Source organism: Bombina bombina, chromosome 6 (assembly GCF_027579735.1).
Source record: "Bombina bombina isolate aBomBom1 chromosome 6, aBomBom1.pri, whole genome shotgun sequence".
In the NCBI taxonomy this organism is placed as follows: Eukaryota; Metazoa; Chordata; class Amphibia; order Anura; family Bombinatoridae; genus Bombina; species Bombina bombina.
Genome location: NC_069504.1, coordinates 971,335,187 through 971,357,859, shown reverse-complemented (window position 1 = coordinate 971,357,859; position 22,673 = coordinate 971,335,187).

Here is a 22,673-nt window from a genome sequence, read left to right as displayed (position 1 = left end):
AACTCTCCCTTGTGCATTCAACACTCCCATTATATAATCATTGATGACATCATGTGGGTGGCACTACGGGAGCTGACCTTCCCATTGGTTATCTGGGAAGTCTAAATCGGATTGGCCCTTGGAAATTTCATTTTTAACAGCCAGAAAGAACCTTCTGGCTGTAGTTCTCGCAACATAACACCAGGTGGCAGCATACAGTACAACATAGCAATACAATACAGCATTTCTGACATTTTTAAGCAAGTTAATTTTTTTTTTTATAAAATGGTTATTTAATCAGATCACACTCTCTGCATTAATCATATATAACCCCAATTACAGATGGTTAATATTAGGTTATTTTTTCTGATTATTCTGATACCAAATATGTTATATTATTAACATTTTATTATATTAAGGTAATTTAACACTGCTAATTATTAGCTTAAAATGCATTATAATTTTATCAGTATTCTGGCATTTACATGTGAATAATAGCTTATTTTTAATTCAGTATTGTACTGTATTCCAAGTGAATCCTGTCTATGTAGATCTGAAATAAGAAAATAAATGTTAATAATCACTTCTCTTCAGGTCCATAAACACCTATTCATGTTTTTAAACACACAGAGGCTAAGTAAGATCTTTTATGTTTTCAAAACATATAAATATATATACACATATATACACACATATATATATATATATATATATATATACACACATACATGCACATTCACTTCTATGTAGATTTGAGATTATCTGTCTGAAAAATATAAACAAAACAGAATTTATTACACATTTTTGACTGATTAAAACAGTTACCTCCCAAGCTTAGCAAATACCCATGTAATAATAATATAGAATTAGACAATTTCCCAAATTTCTATATTTAATACATTCTGGGGCATGTATTTAAACAGAGAGAGAAAAAAAAATGTTTATTTGCTGTCTGCTTACGTGACTTCCAGAGTCACATCTTAGCATTTGTCTGTGTTTTCCAAGGCCTTTATTGCTCCACATGGGGTCAATCCATGAGGAGTTGTAAGAGTCTTTAAAACAGCATATTTCCTGTTTAGCCAGCAGTGCAGATGTGTATTTGATTTTATTTGTGTCACCTTCCCCCAAGAGGGGTTTTTGCAGTAAGTCTTCAAATAGAGATTCAGTGAGATAGAACTGTTGTATCACACGTGTCAAATTCCAAAGGGGTCCTTGAACACATTCTTTTCTCACCTCACCAAATGTTCTGAGGTTATAAAATTTGCATATATAGTCAAATGAATAGGGTCACTGAGCTATTTCCTTTAGAAAAGAAATGTTTGTGTTTCAAAAAGGCTCTACTGATCGTCAATCCTGATAGACGTGTATTAGAAGCTGTGTTCAACAAACTCATGTTTAATTAATCCTGAGTTCTCATCTAACATATACAGTGTATAAAATATACATATATATATATATATATATATATATATATATATGTACACATATGTAATATTCATCATAATATTCATATACTCTGACATAAATCCCCCTTCCAACTTCAAATAGATGTAGGACACATGTATTTGAATTGGCTTAAAGTCAGTGGTATTTGATGAGGATCAACCGTATACCTCATAGACAGTCTCTTATGAAGAAAGTTTGTTATTTTGAGCTTTCATGTTTATCAGTTAGGCATCTTTAAATTACAGTATGTCTTTAGTGCATTTGGGGATATGACACTTCATTCTCCCTCTATGACTTGTAGTTGGGACCTGGGATGACATGCCCGCAGTTGATTTATATGTACCCATTTATCTATGAAACCTTCATTTTTGGGGATCCGTATTTTATAGGCCACTGGAGATATTTTGTCAGTAATGACAAAAGGACCTTTCCATGAGGGAAGAAATTTCTTCTCCCTAACCTGATCTCTTCCAAAGTTATAAAGATAAACTTTATCATTTATTTCATATTCCTTTTTGGATGTTTTGAGATCATAATAGGTTTTAGTGGCAGTTGCGGCTCTTTCTAAATTCCTTTGAGCAAATGCAAAGGCATGTTGCAGGTGTCTCCTTAGGTTTTCCACATATTGATGTGTATTGGCAGCGTTTATCAAATTTTGGTCTGATGTACGGTACAGCAGATGCTGAGGTAGAACCATTCTTCTACCAGTCATCAGCTCAAAAGGTGACATCTTGGTAGCACTACTTGGAGTTGCTCTTAATGCCATTAAGACTAGAGGTAGTTTTATATCCCAGTCTTTACCTGTTTCACTCACAAACTTTTTGAGGATTTTAACAATGGATTGGTTGTAACGCTCTACACCACCACTTGAGGCAGCTCTATAAGCAATATGGAGCTTTCTTTTAACCCCTAGTATTTTCCACATTTTTGTCATCACTTCGCTAGTGAAGTGGGTCCCCCGATCTGACTCGATTCTTTGGGGCAGACCAAATCTGGAAAATACATGGTTGATGAGCAATGCTGCACATGTTTCAGCACTATTGTTAGGTGCACTAATGCACTCTACCCATTTAGTGAACAGGCATGTCACGGTTAACATGTATTTGTTACCTCTTGATGATCTTGTTACTGGGCCAATAAAATCAATTTGTATATCTGACCATGGCATTACCATCCCCCTTTTCTGCAATGGCGCTCTATGCGTTGGTGCAGTGGGTTGGAACTGTGGACAGATTAAACACCCTTGACAGTAGGTTTGAACATCTTTCAACATGTGTGGCCAAAAAGCATAATCACGCAATATTTCATACGTGAGTTTGGCACCGCGATGACCAGATGTGGGAGCATCATGGGCATGTTGAAGCATTAGACCTCTGAACTTGGTGGGTACTACCCACTGTTGGATGCCAGTTTTGGAGGTTCTAATTAACAAACCATCCTGTAATTTGAATTGTGATTTAGATTTTATTAAGATTCTCAGATCTTCTTTGCCAATATAATCATCTTTTGAGATGGGGTTGCTTTCAGGATCTTCTATGTGTTTATAGAAGATGCCTACAATGGGGTCTTCTTTTTGACTAGTGATCAGGTCCTCACTAGGAGAATCCTGACTCCATTGTACCAAGTTAGGCTCACTCTGTTGTTTTGCCTGGTTTCTGGTAATGGCTTCTACCTGAATTGCACCCATTAAGTGTTCAATATTAAGGAGTTCTCCAGTTATGGCTCCTTGTTTGGCTAATGAGTCCGCAAGGTCATTGCCTTCCTTATCAGGACCTAAAACTCTGGAATGACCCTTGGTCTTTTTCCAGTGTATGGTTAAATCATTGGATACTACCAGATTATCAATCTCGCAGAACAATTTGCCATGCTTGACTGGTTTGTTATTGCTTTTCTGCATGCCATTTCTTTTCCAAGTTGGCAGGTATTCAACAAAACTGTCACGCACATAATTTGAGTCAGTTATGATCACAAATTCATGAATACCATGTTCAATAGCCATTTCAATGGTTTTGAAAACAGCAGTTAGTTCTGCAACTTGACTGGATCTTGGTCCAATGTTGAAACCTATAGATATATTTGGGAATCCATTTGCCCCAGTTATACCAATGCCAGCGACTAATCTGCGCTCATTATCAATAGTGGCATGGTAAGAACAACCATCAACATACACCCAAGGTAATGTTTGGCAATTTTCCTCATTGTACATTTTATATGGGGAAAGCAATTGTTCCTCCAGAAAATCATCTTCTGATAATTCTTCCCCAGGATCTCTATCAGTACAGTCGTGGAGCTCAGCAAGTCCTTGTGCGACTGGATTCTTTTTATTCTGCTTGTAGCGAATTTCTAATGGCCAGCCTTGCAAGGAAAGAGTCCACGCTGTTATGCGGCTATTAGACAAATTCCCATCTCTTATTCTCTCACTTTGCAAATATAGCAAAGGCTGGTGGGCCGTTTCTACAATAATTTTCTCGCCCTGTATATAGCTGCGGAAATTTTGTAGAGCCCATACAGTAGATAAGAGGGCTTTTTCGCAATCGTTAAACTTTATTTCTACTGGGGATAGATTTTTGCTCGCATAAGCAATGGCTTTGTTCAAATTATCATGCTTTTGGTATAACACAGCACTCATGCTTATATCTGTGTAACCTGTCTCTAAGAAGAAAGGTTTACCACCTTCAGGGTACGCTAAGCAAGGTGCTTGAGTGAGTTTTCTCTTCAGCTCTCTGATGGCTGTCTCTTGAGACTCACCCCAGTGCCATTTCACATCTTTCTTTAGAAGAAGTAGTAGTGGTTTAGCTAATTCCGCATAATTATCAATGAATTTGCGAGAATAATTCGTCATACCCAGGAATGATCTCAATTCCTTTAAGTTAGTTGGGTTTTTAGAATTCACTATAGCTTCCACCTTTTTCTTCTGGGGATTTAATCCATCAGAGGTAACTTCATGTCCCAAGAAGTTTACACGAGTGCGGCACCATTGAGCTTTTTGCAGGGATAATTTGACACCTGCCCTTTTAAGTTGGCTGAGGACATGTTTAAGTTCTGTGATGTGTTTTTCAAAGTCTGTGCTTTTGATTAAAACATCATCAACATAAGATAAGGTCCCCCTTTCCAGTGCGTCAGGCATAGCCTTATGCATGAATACAGCAAATTCATGTCCAGAATTTATGTATCCAAATGGAAGTCTCTGGAATGCATATTGGACCTTTTGGAAGGAGAATGCTAGCTTATATTGGTCCTCTTCATGTACCTTTATGGTCCAATATCCCTGTGCACAATCAATGGCAGTGAATATTTTGGATCCTTGCATTTGTGCTAGGCACTGGTCAATGTATGGTACAGGCCAGCCAGACATGTATACTCGTTTGTTTAGCTGTCTTAAGTCAGCACACAAACGCCATTGTCCATTGGGCTTAAGGACACCTAGAATAGGATTATTATAAGAGCTGTGCACCTGTCTGATAATACCTCTTTCTTCCAAATTCCTTATGATCTCTGCAAGAGAATCATATGAGGCTAAGGGAAGTCTGTATTGTTTGACAAATACAGGTGGTGCATCGGGATCTGTTTGTATTCTTGCAATGTGCAAGTCTGTAGTACCACAGTCATAAGAATCCTTAGCAAAAATATCCTTGTACTCCATCAGGAGTTCTCGCAGCTGTTGGCGTTCATCATCGCTGGAACAGCCATTAGCTAAGGATATTTGCTCTTCGACTATTTGCTGAAATCCTGGAAAGATTTCAGGCTGTCCTATTTCATAGGCTTCTTCCAGTCTAGAGGTGAGATCCCCTTGATTATAATTTACATTGCTCCCATGACTCTGGGTATTGGGGTAATCTTGCTGTTTGATTGGCTGATCAAACACTAGAGAGGCTTCTTCAATTTTACAGATGCCTTCCTCTGAGCTGAAGGGATAAATAGACTGAATATTAAATAGACCCTCTGGCATAGATGCAAAGGATTGTTCTATTAATTGTTCTTCAGTTAGGTATCCTTCAGGTATTAGCCCAATTACATTATTCTGGAATCCAAAAGTGTAATAACTTGATTCCAGTGCATATCCTATGGTAGTTCCCTTGGATAATGTTATATCCTGTGGGGTCATGTTATGCACAATAATATTTATTGGAACAGTTCCAATATTCACCATAGGAGTGTAGGTTACTGAGACACCCAGATTTTGTATTCTATGGGAGAGGCAAATCAGTGTTTCAGAAGTTTTTAATTTCTGACCTCTCTTTACCTGTAAGGGTAAAAGAAATTTATCAGCCCCAGCAGGAATTATAACATCGCTAGATACCTGCATATTCACAGCATATGGCAATTGCTGGTTTGATTTCAGGGCTGCATTTTCATCCTGAAATACTTCAGGGTCCCCCTTTAACCTGCTCCAGAGGCAAGAATTAATCAAATCTATTTGTATGGCATATCTATGTAAGATATCATTGCCAATGTATATTTGATTATGGGGAGTATTTAAAACTAAAAACAGGTGCTTCACTGACTTATTACCAATAGAGATAGATAATAAGCACTTAGCTGTGATGTTATAGCTTTCAGACCTGTCATCCAGGCCGTTGACACAGTGGTCTTGGGGAGAAAGATATTTAATCACTTTAGGTTCAGCTATTTGCGCTAATAAACCTTCGCTTATATAGCTAGCTTCCTGTTTTAAATTTATTTTAGCATACTTGGTTTTACCAAGGTCATGTACTTGTATAGGGATAAATAGATCCTCTTTAACTCTCTCAATCCCTGTGAGGTATTGAGCATGGTCTCCCCCTTTAGGGATTTTAGGATCCCCCTTGTGGAGTGATATGGTTAATATATCGCCATCTAGGGAGATATTTGCTATCTTTCCGGGCGAAATTTTAAAAGTATTACCATCAGAGCCACTAAAAGGAGTCTGATCATCTATTTGTAGAATAGTGATTTCAGGTGTAGAGTTATTCCTGAAATGAATCTCCACAGCATCTGGTTTCTCTTCCACCACGTGACAGCTGTGTCGGGTGCGAGATGTACCAGATTTTTCATAATTGATAGGCCGTTTAACTTGCGACCAAATTACATTATTTATGCAATCAATTATGGTGCTTAATCGCTTCAGGAGATCACTACCAATAATTAAACGATCAGTTGGCAGATCCACTATAATGACAGGGTGTCTTATGACCCTGTTCCCCAATTTAAATTTTAACCAGGCAGTACCGTAAACTTTTAGGGAGTCACCCCCAACACCTATTAGAGAACCGTCAAATTCTTTTATTTTAGGTTTGTGGGATGTTAGCTCATTTAGCTGTGTGTAGTATCTGTGGGATAAGATAGTTGCCTGTGACCCAGTGTCAATTAATCCCCTGATAGGGTTGGAGACTGAATCTTGCAGCTCAACTAGTACATAATATCTTCCTGCAGTTTCTATCATTTCACACATAAAATTTGCATTCTTGTACATCTGTGGGCTTCGCCACGTTTTACCTGGATCCGCTGCGTCATTCGATGCAGAGGAAATTTCATACCTACCTGTTTCCCCTATGACAAGGTCAGCTGGGTTCTTGTGTACTGCATCTGTGGAAACAAGGTTAAGAGAGAGCTGCAAAGGAAGAGATTTGTTAACTTTTTCCGGCTGATGTCGCTCATTGTCACAGCTAATTTGTCCGTTTCCGGTCTGTGGGGAGATAACATGATTAGTATCATTGATATTTATTACTACATTTTGTATATCTCTCCCCTCCCCTTCAGGTGATACTGCAGTATTTATGACTGTGCCTGTGGTCCACTGCTGACCACTGGCTGTACCCCTAAAAAAGTATTGTTCGGTTGCTGAGCCGTAGATTTTTGACTCATATTAGCGATTTGTTCGCTCAACCGATTTAATTGGGTAAACAGCATATCTACCTGATTGTACAAGTTACCTCTACCCCTGGGCCTATCTCTTGGTGCCCCATTGTACTGATTCCTGGACCATTGCGTTCCCTCAGAATCAGGGCCACTATTTCTATTCTGGCGTGGTTGCCCCTGGGGTTCAGCTTGTTCAGTATTAATATTTTGGGGAGCATTATATACCTGGGGTGTCTGGTTACCCTGAGAATATCTTCGCCGTCTATTGTATCTACCCTTGCGCGGATACCAATTATTTGGTGAGTATTCTCTTTGTGAGTAATTATTCACCTGATTATGTCCCCCACTTTGGTTATAGTCTCCCTGCGCCTCAACCTGTGTAGGGGGAGGGGCAGAATTAAACCTCTGTGGAGATGGCCTGTTTTGACTGGCCACCTCTGCATAAGTCCTCTTGTTAGACTCCAAATTGAGGGGGCTAGGTGACACCCTAGTTTCTGCCACAATTTTGGGTTTTGACTCCTTTTTAACCCCCTGCTCACTGGACTCTGATTTGCACGACACTTTAAACCATATACCGCTATTTTCGCGGCAGTTTTAGTGCGATATTGCCCGAATTCTTTTCTGCATTGTTGTTTTACCCCATTCCAGGAATGAATATTCATATCCTTTAGTGAGGCAAAGAATTTGTGATGCTTACTGTCAAATACCCAAGGTAGAAATTCAATTTTCAATTTCTCACTTGTAACATTCATTATAGCTAACGCATTTTCAAAAGCCTGTAAATGATCAATTACAGATGTTGTTCCCTTATTGGAGAATATAGGTACTGCGCGTTGTACGAAAGTGATTATTTTATGGGAATCATAGACTTTATCAGACTTATTTTGGGATTCTCTGTTAGAGTTTCCCTCCCCCGCATCAGCTGCGCTACAGCTGTCCTCTGGATTTACATCCTGAGGGGATTGTCTATTTGGGAAATCTACTTCTGACCCGTTAGGGGTCATTTGTCTATGTTGTTCTATATATTTTCGTACCTCGTCCCTTACGCGTTCGCTAAAGGAGTTAGCATTATCTGTATTATTCTCACTGCTAATATAGGGGTTTTCATTATGGCGATATGACCTTTTTAAATCGCCTAATTCTCTCTGGCTTTGCGCAAGCTGTTTATTTAAATCTTGTATCTGCGCGATTAAGTCCATATTGTGCTTATCTAAGGTGGCTAGGTTTTGGGCAAATTCATCCATTTTATTTTTGGCTATTTTTAAACCCTCTTCGCGTCTGCGCGAGAAACGAATACTATTTTCTAGCTCCTGTATTTGCAATCGTTTGTCTGTGACACAAAACGACATTTCGTCAATTATGCATATTAAAAGGGGCCAGGATTTTAGTATTAGTTTTTCTCGCTTTTTGGGATCTTTGCATTGATTAATCATTAATAATTCCTGGAAGAATTCATTCTCTTCATTCCACATATTATTATTAACGGTAATATTTTTAGCCCTAGTTTCAAGCATATCCACAAAATCATTTAATTCACCAGCAATATTTAACTTCCCTTTAATGTAACTTAAGATATCTTTCTTAAGGACCTGACCTTTAGTAATGGGTATTGTAATGGGACCAATTTCATTGCTATGTATAGAATTAAATGAGTCACTTCTGGCTACAGACATTATTGTATTGGTTTAGTATTTATTTAAATAAAATGCTAATACAATTTTTGCCAATAAAAAGAGAGAAAAATTTTATATTTCAAAAAAAAAAAAATATTATTAATTTTGAAATATGAAAAATTAATATTCCGAAATATGAAAAATTAATATTTTTGATTAACTTTGAAAATATGAAAAATTAATATTTTTGATTAATTTTGAAATATGAAAAATTAATATTTTTATTAATTTTTCAAAATTAATCTTTAATAATATTTCAAGATATTAATGTCAATCTCGAAATATGAAAATTAATATTTCAACTTTTCAAAAAAAAAAATTATATCTTCAAAATATTAATATCGAAATATGAATTATTATTTTTTTTTTTTTTCTCTTTTATAATAATTTCTATTTACTTACAAATATATTATATCAATTATGATGGATATTAATAAATCTCATGCAATGCCTCCAATTATTATGTCAGTATATTTATGAAAATCTTAGCAGTGCTATCCAAATAATATATATAAGTTTATGGCAGGGTTATAAACACAATACAAAGAAATAGAAACCCTTATCAACCATGCACCTACTAGACCATACAATTAATATAAATATCTGAATTCTTTTATTTAGTTAATATCCATAAACATATTGAACTATATTTGCAGTAAAAGGAAATTAAATAAAAGTTTATATGCGTTAAAACCAACTCTTAAGATATGCTATTCTTCTTACAAAACCCAGAACAATATACCTTCACAATTCAGCCTTATTTATTTAACACAATGGGACTAAAAACCTTTAACATCCAAGCAATACAATTCTAAACAGTGTTTATAAAACAATAGGATAAAATATATATTCTGCTATTTAACTGCAATTTATCCTAATACAAAATTAACCGACAATATCAGAACTTGTATAGATGAGTTACTTAGCCAATTCAGACACAGATTTGAACAAAACCTAGGCTTATAACTACCAATTTAAAATACAATATACTTCACCAATTTTGAACCAATTCGTAGCGGTCTTTAGGTCATCTCATTTGAAAGAAGGTTTTTGCACAAATCAAGGATAAGTTTTAAGCTCCTTGCTGAAGTGAACTTTTTTTTTTTTTCAGGTATATCGCAGCCAAAATTAGTGATCTGATTTTGGCTGCGATATACCTGAAAAAAAAAAAAAAGTTCACTTCAGCAAGGAGCTTAAAACTTATCCTTGATTTCTGCAAAAACCTTCTTTCAAATGAGATGACCTAAAGACCGCTACGAATTGGTTCAAAATTGGTGAAGTATATTGTATTTTAAATTGGTAGTTATAAGCCTAGGTTTTGTTCAAATCTGTGTCTGAATTGGCTAAGTAACTCATCTATACAAGTTCTGATATTGTCGGTTAATTTTGTATTAGGATAAATTGCAGTTAAATAGCAGAATATATATTTTATCCTATTGTTTTATAAACACTGTTTAGAATTGTATTGCTTGGATGTTAAAGGTTTTTAGTCCCATTGTGTTAAATAAATAAGGCTGAATTGTGAAGGTATATTGTTCTGGGTTTTGTAAGAAGAATAGCATATCTTAAGAGTTGGTTTTAACGCATATAAACTTTTATTTAATTTCCTTTTACTGCAAATATAGTTCAATATGTTTATGGATATTAACTAAATAAAAGAATTCAGATATTTATATTAATTGTATGGTCTAGTAGGTGCATGGTTGATAAGGGTTTCTATTTCTTTGTATTGTGTTTATAACCCTGCCATAAACTTATATATATTATTTGGATAGCACTGCTAAGATTTTCATAAATATACTGACACCCCCAACATTAAAACCCACCACCCACATACCCCTACTCTAACCCAAACCCCCCTTAAATAAACCTAACACTACCCCCTGAAGATCTCCCTACCTTGAGTCGTCTTCACCCAGCCGGGCTGAAGTCTTCATCCGATGGGGCAGAAGAGGACACTTTTGTAATTATTTTAACTAGGTAGCTATTAAATAGTTAATAACTATTTAATAGCTATTGTACCTAGTTAAAATAAATACAAAGTTGCCTGTAAAATAAATATAAATCCTAAAATAGCTACAATATGATTATTCGTTATATTGTAGCTATATTAGAGTTTATTTTACAGGTAAGTATTTAGTTTTAAATAGGAATACTTTAGTTAATTAGATTTAATTTATTTCGTTAGATTAAAATTATATTTAATTTAGGGGGGTGTTATGGTTAGGGTTAGACTTAGCTTTAGGGGTTAATACATTTATTATAGTAGCGGCGAGGTCCGGTCGGCAGATTAGGGGTTAATACTTGAAGTTAGGTGGTGGCGATGTTAGGGAGGGAAGATTAGGGGTTAATACTATTTATTATAGTGTTTTCGAGGCGGGAGTGCGGCGGTTTAGGGGTTAATACATTTATTATAGTGGCAGCGAGGTCCGGTCGGCAGATTAGGGGTTAATAAGTGTAGGTAAGGTAGCGGTGACGTGGGGGGGGGCAGATTAGGGGTTAATAAATATAATATAGGGGTCGGCGGTATTAGGGGCAGCAGATTAGGGGTACATAGGGATAATGTAGGTTGCGGTGGTGTACGAAGCGGCAGATTAGGGGTTAATAGTATAACGCAGGTGTCAGCGATAGTGGGGGCGGCAGATTAGGGGTTAATAAGTGTAAGGTTAGGGGTGTTTAGACTCGGGGTTCATGTTAGGGTGTTAGGTGCAGACTTAGAAAGTGTTTCCCCATAGGAAACAATGGGGCTGCGTTGGGAGCTTAACGCTGCTTTTTTGTTTTTTTTCAGCCCAAACTGCCCCATTGTTTCCTATGGGGGAATCGTGCACAAGCACGTTTTGGCAGCTTACCGCTACCGTAAGCAACGCTGGTATTGAGGGTTGAAGTGGCGGAAAATTCGTCTCAACGCACCCTTTTTGGAGCCTAACGCAGCCCCTCAGACAACTCTCAATACCAGCGTTGTTTGGAAGCAGCGGTAGGAAAAAAAGCAGCATTAGCTACGCGGGTCTTTACCGACAAAACTCTAAATCTAGCCGAAAGTCAGTAACTTTAAATGAATACATGAAAATAGAAAATCACCACCCTGACATCTCTCAGGATCAGAACAGAACACAAACCACTGTTCAAGTCTATGAACAAAGCCTGCAAATGCAAAACAACATCTATAAAGAAGACCTCAAATCATTATCCTCTAAAGAGGATATTAGGGAAGTTCATAGGGAGGTCAGAGAATTATTTTGCGAATTTAAAAAATGACATTACACAAGTTATACGCAGAGTGGATGTCTTAGAAGATTCTCACTCCTCTCCATATAACACAGTACAGCAAAATGTTAAGCAAACTTCACAACATGAAGAAATCATTTCCTCACTCATGGACAAAATTGAAGATCTCGATAATCAAAACAGAAGGTACAACTTTTTGTCTGAGGGGTGTTCCAGAACCTCTCAACCTTGAATGGATATCTGCAGAACCTTTTCAGGACAATTAAAGGGGAACCAAATGCACCAGAAGTCCTCCTGGAAAGAGCCCACAGAGCACAGACCAAAACCACCTAATAAGGTCCCACCTACAGATGTAAGAGTCCACTTTTTACATTTTGTAGATGAAGAACAGATCTCAAGATGTGCCAGATCCAAAGCCCCTATTATGCATGCTGGAATCACAATACAAGTATTTCAGATATTTCACCAGCCACTTTCCAGAAGCAAAGGGACCTTAAATAAATAACTGTAGCGCTGCAACAAAACAACATTGTTTACCGCTGGGAATTTCCACTAAGCATTATAGCCAATAACAATTTGAAAACTGCATTGTTTCAAGTGATTGTAAAGTTTAATGAATAAGTGTCTGGTATCTAAAAATAATCTTAAAAACACTTTCATTCATTAAACTTTACAAAAATGCTTATTTTTTAAAATACTTACCTTTTCGTTATGGTAAACAAAACGCTGATCCGCAGCTCCTGCTTTCTTTAGCAGATCGATGACGAATCTGGCTTCCTCCAATTGTTGTGTGCCCCCTTTGGCGTCTACAGATAACACTAAAAAAACTTAAATATATGGTTGATATAAATTTGCCCAAACTAAGTGATGAACAATCCCAAGCATTAGAATTCCCTATACGCATCAAATAAATCATAAAAGCTATTATAAATCTGCCTACAGAAAAAAAGTCCAGGACCAGATGGGTATGGAACTAAATATTATAAACAATTTTCACATATACTAACTCCCCAACTAGCACTATTTTTAAATTATTTAAATGAAATAGGATGCTTTCCCGAAACTATGCATGAAGCATTCATCACAGTAATACCAAAGCCAGGAAAACCACCCTCTAAACCTGAAAATTCCCATTCATCTCACTTCTCAACACAGATATTAAAATATTTGCAAAGATTCTAGCTGACAGACTCAATCCTCTTCTTTCCCACCTGGTTTCCACTGATCAGGTGGGCTTCATCCCTGGCAGGGAAGCTCAGGATAATGTCTTCAAAATTTTACAATTAACAACGTATGCCTGCAACACCAGCACATGGATGCAGAGAAAGCATTCAATGGGGTGGACTGAGATTTCCTCAAGGCAACCCTGTCAAAGATGAATATAAGTCAAACATTTTTAGATATTTTAACTCTATTCTAACCCAACAGCAAAGGTTAAATCTAACTCTATCCTGTCTGAACCCTTTGGCATCAAGAATGGTACCCATCAAGGCTGCCTTCTATTGCCTATTTTATCTGCACTATCCATAGAAATGTTAGCATACAAAATCAGAACTAATTCTATATTAAAGAAATAGATATACAAGTTTCAGAGTACAAACTAGCAATGTACACAGAAGATATCCTTTTGACACTTACAGATATTGAGAAATCCTTGCCCGCATTGCTCACTGAAGTGTCAGAATACGGTAAGTTCTCAAATTTCCATTTGAACCTCTCTAAATCAGAATCCATTCCTACCCACACTATGGAAAACTTAAACAATCATGTCCCCTCACTATCCAGCCTAAACAATTTAAATATCTTGGTATTTGTCTAACTAGAGATCCATTAGACATGTTTTTAGCCAACTACCATTAATTACAAAACAATATAATAAAAGATCTCTTAAGTTGGGAAAATAACCACCCTCTTGGATTGGAAGGATTGATGTGGTTAAGATGAACATTCTGTAAAATATTGTATATTTCCTTCAAACATTACCTATCCATTTAACAAGACACTATATAAAAAAAAATGACAGGGTAACTTAGAACAGTTTTGTATGGAATAAAATGAAATCAAGGGTACCAAAAATACCTTATACCTATCAAGAGACAATGGAAGCCTTGGAGTCCCTGATTTGTCTCAATATAGACTTGCCATATTTCTGTAGAGACTAGTAGAATGGTGCTCCAATTCTGTAAATAAACAATGGATCTCTGAAAGGAAACTTCTTCCAGGCCTTAATCAAGCTTGGAAAGGGCTGAAACGCGTTGCTCTTTTTATTGTGTATTTTAATAAATTTGTATTTTCTTATTGTTGGTGTTCCTAAGTCACTTTAGCTACTATTTTCAGCATTCTGAGCATCTGTAGTATGCTAGTTTTATAGACTGTTTAGTGATCTTGGCACCTTTAACATCAAGTTCCTCCTGATTAGCAGCTAGAGTGTTTAATAGGAGTAATCACATTTGCTTGAAGATCCCCCTGGTTCCGTCTGTGTAAGCGTACACCATGTTGGGGACAACAGTGACGTCATCAGTGAGTTCTGGGAGAAGTCGAAGAGCGAGGAGCGTTTAGACGACCACTCCGGATATCCACACCCTTAGAGCCAGTAGTGCTCTCAATGCTTCAAAGACCATCTATCCTGTGAGTAGTTTCATGTGTGCGGGTCTTGGCTGTTCTGCCCAAACTTACTTCACCAGGAATATCTCCTTGAACTTTACAGATCTACCACTGCCAGTACACCATCTTGGAGAACGGCTCCGGTTTTCCCTTTCTCTTTGAGATACTGACTACGTTTAGTATTATACTGAACCTTTTGTTGATATATTTTTGTTTATTTCAGACCACTAATTGCTCAGTTAACTGTATCTTTTGTGTTTGTTTCGCTCTGCACCAATATTTTTATACATTTGTTCGATCGATTTTATGGTTACATTATTAAATCTTTATCTTCTTTTTTAACATAGTGGCCTTTTTGTTAGTTTGGCTCTCACTTTGAGTTAGATGTATATTGTCCACTTATATTTGTATACACATATTTTTAATCACACTTAGCCTTTAGCCTCTAAGGAGCGCGGTAGTTTTTTGTATTTTTTTTATATATGCATTCCTTTCTTTCCAATTTGCTGAACTCTGGGGGGAGAGTTTATTAAAATGCTTCTAAGGCCTTAGCTGTAGCGCTTACCATTTCCCTTTTTCTCTTATTAATTTAATCCACTGGACCTCAGATTTAAAACTGGATTAAAGTTTTACGAAAAAACTATGCATTTATAGCTCTATCAACTGTTGTTAAGTTTTCATTCTTTGTTCTACTTACCAAGTTATGGCAAATATGAATGCCTCTACCATATTGTACGAACTATATAATATACAAAGAATTTAACTAAAGTTTCATTAGTTGATTTCATTTACATCTATGGACTAAATTAAAGTCAAGGTGCTATGGTCATTCCCATAATGCATAAGCAGTTTCTTCATTTTGTCGTACATTGTACTGTTTCTTTTTTTGCTTTAAACTGTTCTGCTGCTATAAAAATATTAGGAAGGGCCTATCTGGGCTTGCCTCTCGGGATGTCATGTTACAGAATTTTTGTGAAACCTAAGTATCTCTTAACACAATATTAACAGGTAAAAACAATTAAAAAAATTAGCCTCAAGTTACCCAAATCCAGGAACCGTGAGTACCAAACTGGGGGTTAGATTTAGGCTTTTTTTTTAATTTTTGGGAGTTTGTTTTTTTTTAGATTAGGGTTATGGGCCTTTTTAAAAGAACTGAATGCCATTTTAAGGGCAATGCCCATACAAATGCCCCTTTAGGGGCAACGGGTAGTTTAGGTTTTTTAAGTGTTAGGTTTATTTATTTGGGGGGGTTTGGTGGGTTTTACTGTTAGAAGGGGACTTTTTACTGCAAAAGAGCTGTTTAACAGGGCAATGCCCTACAAAAAGCCCTTTTAAGGGCTATTGGTATTTTAGCATTAGATTAGGGGTTATTTTTATTTTGGGGGACTTTTTATTTTACATAAGGAGTAGGTTTAATTTTTTTTATTTTGGATAATCTTGTTTATTATTCTATGTACTGTTAGACTTTTTTATTTTCTGTAATTTTGGCTTAATTTAAACTTAGTTTTATTATATTTAAAGTAATGTTAGGTTTTTTATGGTAATTTTTAGTAATTATTATTGATTTAATTTAGGTAATTGGGTTTAATATAGGGGGTGTTAAGTTAGGGGGTGTTAGGTGAGGGGCCTTAGTAATTTAATTAGTTATTTGTGTAGTGGGTTTTGGCGAATTAGGGGTTATTTATAGTTTTAATAGGGACTTTGCGATGTGGGTTAATGGCAGGTTAGGGGTTAATAGTTTTAATAGAGACTTTGCAATGTGGGTTAATGGCGGATTAGGGGTTAATATGATAAACAAGGATAGGGAAGGAGAAGGAAGAAAGAGGGGTTTGTAGCACTCAGATTCTTATATATTGTGACATCCTGTATATGAACAGTGAATATAAAGATTATAATTGGGTATTTAAAACTGTAAATTTTATTATAATTATTTAAAAATAGGAAAACAACACCTACCCCCCTAACCAGAAAACTATTCAGATAATTTATAAGGTAAGTAAAAACAACTGATCCTTATATCGTACTACAGCCCTGGGGTGAATGCCCCCCTGTATTCCTGGCCGATAACTGGATACTTCGGCTTCAGGTGACAGGGGCAAAACCCAAAGGCTGAGCTTGTACATGTAATGAATAAGGATAAAATAAAAGAGAACAATGGTGAGTTGCTGGACCTCACAAACGCGTTTCGGACGTAGAGCTGGCCTTTTTCAATGTGTATTGCCCAAAAATAACCAAGCCGAGTGACCGAGAATGGCTTCTATATATACCCCACCCTTTAGTAGTAATTAGCCAATCACTATCTTATAATTAACACACCCTTATTTTATGCCAATCGTAGGCTTTGTATGCAGAGAAATGCCTCCCATATGCGTGGTAGTTTGTGATTGGATGGGGGTATGGCAATGTTCTAAAGTAATGTTCTTTGTGATTACGCCCCTTGTCACTCGTATCTAAAAGATCATAATCGTGATCTCACATCCATCTCCTCGCATATTGTGCAAAGACTGTCCCCAGTGTTGAGTCATATAGTACTTGTTGTAAGCAATTTTAAATGTGTAGGAGTGTAACAGTAATAAAGTTTGGTTATGATTTCCACGGTAATGGGCCGATCTTTCATTGGGTGGTGTTTTGTGTTAACGTCTACATATGAACACGCCCCCCTGTCTGACAGTTTGTCTTACTCTTGATAATAGATATAGTTTCAGAGTAGTTAGCCTGCAGTTAAGAGTATTTGTTCATAAATCATAGTTGTTGTTTACACATTTTCTCCTGTATAGTTATTCATGATTAGGTGAAATTCACAGAGTATTCAATGTTAGTTTTGTTAGTATTAGGGGTTAATACATTTATTAGGTAGCTTGCGATGTTGGGGTTGGTGGATTTAGGGGTTAATACTTTAATTATTAGTTGCAATGTGGGTTTGATGGCAGATATAGGGGTTAATAGTTTAATTAGGCATATTGCGTTGTGGGGGGTTGTCGGTTTCTGGATTAATACTTTTATTATTAATTGCGATGGGAGTTTGATGGCGGATATAGGGGTTAATATAGTTTATTAGTTATTGCGGTGGGGGATTGCGGTTGACAGGTAGATAGATATTGCGCATGTGTTAGTTGTTAGTTAATATTTTCAGGCAGTTACGGTGCTCACATACTCAGCGCAAGGCTTGCTGCGGCTGCCTTTGTGCGGCGAGGTGAAAATGGAGTAATATGTGAAACCGATTTGCAACGTGGTTCTATGTTAGCTTATGGGAGTAAAAATTGAGCCGACGGGTGAAATATACGTGCCGCATTTATATGCGGTGCTGTATATGTGATACCAAAATCGTGTAAAAACCGGCAGTGGCTTTTGTGGGCGACGCCGCATATGTAATGGAGCCCATGCTGTGAGAGCCTGTGCACCAGCATTCAAGCATACACGGCTGATGGTGGTGTTGTGTAATGTGCCTGGGAATAATTAATTTGTGTCAAATAAGCCACTGAGAAGATGTAGGGCACGATCAAATATACGGTGCAGGTTTCGGCGTAAGCGTAGGAACCTGCGACGTCCGTAATTTCACCTTGCACATCGTGGTATTACATAAACCCCGCCAGCAGTTCATAAAGTGCCGTAAGTCTGATAAACTAGCGATGTCCGGAAATGAGCGTGAATACAGATTACTGGAGTCGCCAGTGACTTACGGCATTTTAGAAACTGCCGGCGCCTAAGAAAAGTAAAGAAAATAACAAATCTCCCTAATTACCTAATTTACAAAATGCTAACGTTACTATTAAATTTTAAAAACACTAATACTAAGTATAAATTAAAGGGGCAGTCTAATCAAAATTCAGGAGTAGACTGTCCCTTTAAGCAAGAATTACAGAAAATAATAAAATATAAGATTACAGAAAATAATAAATTAAATTACAACATTTTAAATAAATTACACCTAATCCCTATGAAAATAAAAAAGCCCCCCCAAAATAAAAACACCCCCTAATCTAATAAACTACCAGTAGCCCTTAAAAGGACTTTTTGCAGGGCAAGATAATCAGTTCTTTTACACAAAAAATACACACAGCCCCCCTACCAGTAAACCCCCACACCCACCAAACCCCCCCCCCAAAAAAAAATAACACTAAAAACACTAAACTACCCATTGTCCTGAAAAGGGCATTTGTTGGGCATTGCCCTTTAAAGGGCATTCAGCTCTTTTGCTGCCCACCCTATCTAAATAAAATAAATCCCCCCAAAAAACCCTTAAAAAAGCCTGTCTAACCCCCAAGTGGTCCTCACCTGTCCTGAGGTCCAGCAGAGAAGGTCCTGTTCCAGGCGGTGAAGTCTTCTTCCAAGCGGTGACCTCTTCTTTCTTCTTCCAGGAATCAGCCGGCGCAGAGTGGAGGGCGGAGTTGAAGACCGGCGACTCTGGAATTGAACACTGGAAGCCGCGGAGCCATGGAGCGTGGAGGATCCTCTTCATACGATCTCCGGCCGTACACTGAATAGGAATTCAAGGTACGCGATTAAAAATGGCATCCCTTGAATTCCTATTGGCTGATTTGAGCCTTCAAATTCAAATCAGCCATTCGGATGAGAGCTACTGAAATCCTATTGGCTGTTCAAATCAGCCAATAGGATAAGAGCTACTGAAATCCTATTGGCTGATTTGAACAGCCAATAGGATTTCAGTAGCTCTCATCCGATTGGCTGATTTGAATTTGAAGGATCAAATCAGCCAATAGGAATTCAAGGGACGCCATTTTTAATCGCATACCTTGAATTCCTATTCAGTGTACGGAGGAGATCGTATGAAGAGGATCCTCCACGCTCCATGGCTCCGCGGCCTCCGGTATTCAGTTCCAGAGTCGCCGGTCTTCAGTTCCAGAGTCGCCGGTCTTCAACTCCGCCCTCTGCTCTGCGCCGGCTGGTTCCTGGAAGAAGAAAGAACAGGTCACTGCGTGGAAGAAGACTTCACCGCCTGGAATAGGACCTTCTTCGCTGGACTTCAGGACAGGTGAGGACCACTTGGTGGTTAGACTTTGGCTTTTTTAAGGGTTTTTTGGGGGGATTTATTTTATTTAGATAGGGTGGGCAGCAAAAGAGCTGAATGCCCTTTTAAGGGCAATGCCCAACAAATGCAATTTTCAGGGCAATGGGTAGTTTAGCGTTTTTAGTGTTAGTTTTTTTGGGGGGGGTTTGGTGGGTGGGGGGTTTACTGGTAGGGGGGCTGTGTGTATTTTTTGTGCAAAAGAGCTGATTATCTTGGGGCAATGCCCTGCAAAAAGTCCTTTTAAGGGCTACTGGTAGTTTATTAGATTAGGGGGTGTTTTTATTTTGGGGGGGCTTTTTTATTTTCATAGGGATTAGGTGTAATTTATTTAAAAAAAAAAAAATTTATTTATTATTTTCTCTAATCTTAGATTTTATTATTTTCTGTAATTCTTGCTTAAAGGGACAGTCTGCTCCTGAATTTTGATTAGACTGTCCCTTTAATTTATACTTAGTTTATTTTTATTTTTTAAGTAGTGTTATTTTTTTAAAATTTAATAGTAATGTTGGTATTTTGTAAATTAGGTAATTTTAGTTCATTTAGGGGGTGTTAGGTTAGGAAGGGTTAGGTTAGGAGGGGTTAGGTTAGGGGGGTTAGGTTAGGGGTTAGGTTTATTGCATTGTGGGCTATGGCGGTTTTGGGGTTAAAGTAAGATTTCTCCATTTTTGCCACGTAAGTCCTTGCACTGGATATTGGATATCAATTTGCGATGCAGTTCTATGTTAGCTTATGGGAGTAATAATTGCGGGCGACGGGTGACATATACTTGTAACTTATATGCTACGCTGTATATGTAATACCAAAAAAGCGTAAAATCTGGTGGCGGAGGATTTTGCGGACGACGCTGCATATGTAATGGAGGCCATAGTATTTAAATACTGGTGCATAAGCCACTAAAAAAACATAATAGCTTTAACTAGAAGCATTTTTGCTAATAAAAGTATATGGCAAAAATTATTCTATTTAAAATTAGAGTGCACCCGTGCACATTTCAATTTTGACCTTTCTATTCTCTTAAATATATATATATTAAAAAAATAAAACTCTTTAAATGTATCTACAGTATTAAGATGCATGTTTTTGTATTAAAGGAACAGTCTATTACAGAATTTGCATTGTTTTAAAAGATAGATTATCAATTTATTTCTAGTGATGTCGCAAATAGTTCGCCGGCGAATAGTTCTCGGCGAACAAATGCGATGTTCAATCCGCCCCCTATTCGTCATCATTGAGTCAAACTTTGACCCTGTACCTCACAGTCAGCAGACACATTCCAGCCAATCGGCAGCAGACCCTCCCTCCCAGACCCTCCTACCTCCTGGACAGCATCCATTTTAGATTCATTCGGAAGCTGCATTCTTAGTGAGAGGAGGGACAGTGTAGCTGCTGCTGATTTAATAGGGAAATTGATAGCTAGGCTAGTGTATTCAGTGTCCACTACAGTCCTAAAGGACTCATCTGATCTCTGCTGTAAGGACAGCACCCCAAAAAGCCCTTTTTAGGGCTAGAACATCAGTCTGTTTTTTTTTTTCCTGTGTAATCTAATTGCAGTTGCCTGCCTGCCAGTGTGTGTGTCAGGCTCAAAGTGTATACTGTGCCCACTTGCCCAGTGCCACCACTCATATCTGGTGTAACAGTAGTTACATTTAAAAAAACAACAGTTTTTTGACTGTGTTAAATAATAGCAGTCAGTTTCCTTCACACGTGTGCATTTCAGTGCCTGCCTGCCAGGGCACAGTGTCACCCCAGTGCAACTCATATCTGGTGTAACAGTAGTGTACATTTAAAAAAAACAACACTTTTTTGACTGTGTTAAATAATAACAGACAGTTTCCTTCACACGTGTGCGTTTCAGTGCCTGCCTGCCTGCCTGCCAGGGCACAGTGTCACCCCAGTGCAACTCATATCTGGTGTAACAGTAGTGTACGTTTAAAAAAAAAAAACACTTTTTTGACTGTGTTAAATAATAGCAGTCAGTTTCCTTCACACGTGTGCGTTTCAGTGCCTGCCTGCCTGCCAGGGCACAGTGTCACCCCAGTGCCACCACTCATATCTGGTGTAACAGTAGTGTACATTAAAAAAAAAAAACTTTTTTGACTGTGTTAAATAATAGCAGTCAGTTTCCTTCACACGTGTGCGTTTCAGTGCCTGCCAGCGCACAGTGTCACCCCAGTGCAACTCATATCTGGTGTAACAGTAGTTTACATTTTTTTTTAAAAAAAAACACTTTTTTGACTGTGTTAAATAATAGCAGTCAGTTTCCTTCACACGTGTGCGTTTCAGTGCCTGCCTGCCAGGGCACAGTTTCACACCAGTGCCACCGCTCATATCTGTTGTAACAGTAGTGTACATTTAAAAAAAATAACACTTTTTTGACTGTGAAATAATAGCAGTCAGTTTCCTTCACATGTGTGCGTTTCAGTGCCTGCCTGCCAGGGCACTCATATCTGGTGTAACAGTAGTGTACATTTAAAAAAACGACACTTTTTTGACTGTGAAATAATAGCAGTCAGTTTCCTTCACACGTGTGCGTTTCAGTGCCTGCCTGCCTGCCAGGGCACAGTGTCACACCAGTGCAACTCATATCTGGTGTAACAGTAGTGTACATTTAAAAAAAACAACACTGATAGGGGACGTAACAGGGATTAAACTGATAAGAATAGTACTACTTAACACACCGCTCCTATCTGGTGGCACATTAGATTGCACGCGCAGTGCCCCTAATTTGAAGCAGGAGGACCGACCAAGCATCTTTTTCCATCTCCCGGTTCCTAAAATCGATACCATATACACATCCCCTGATAGGGGACGTAACAGGGATTAAACTGATAAGAATAGAACTACTTAACACACCACTTCTATCTGGTGGCACATTAGAA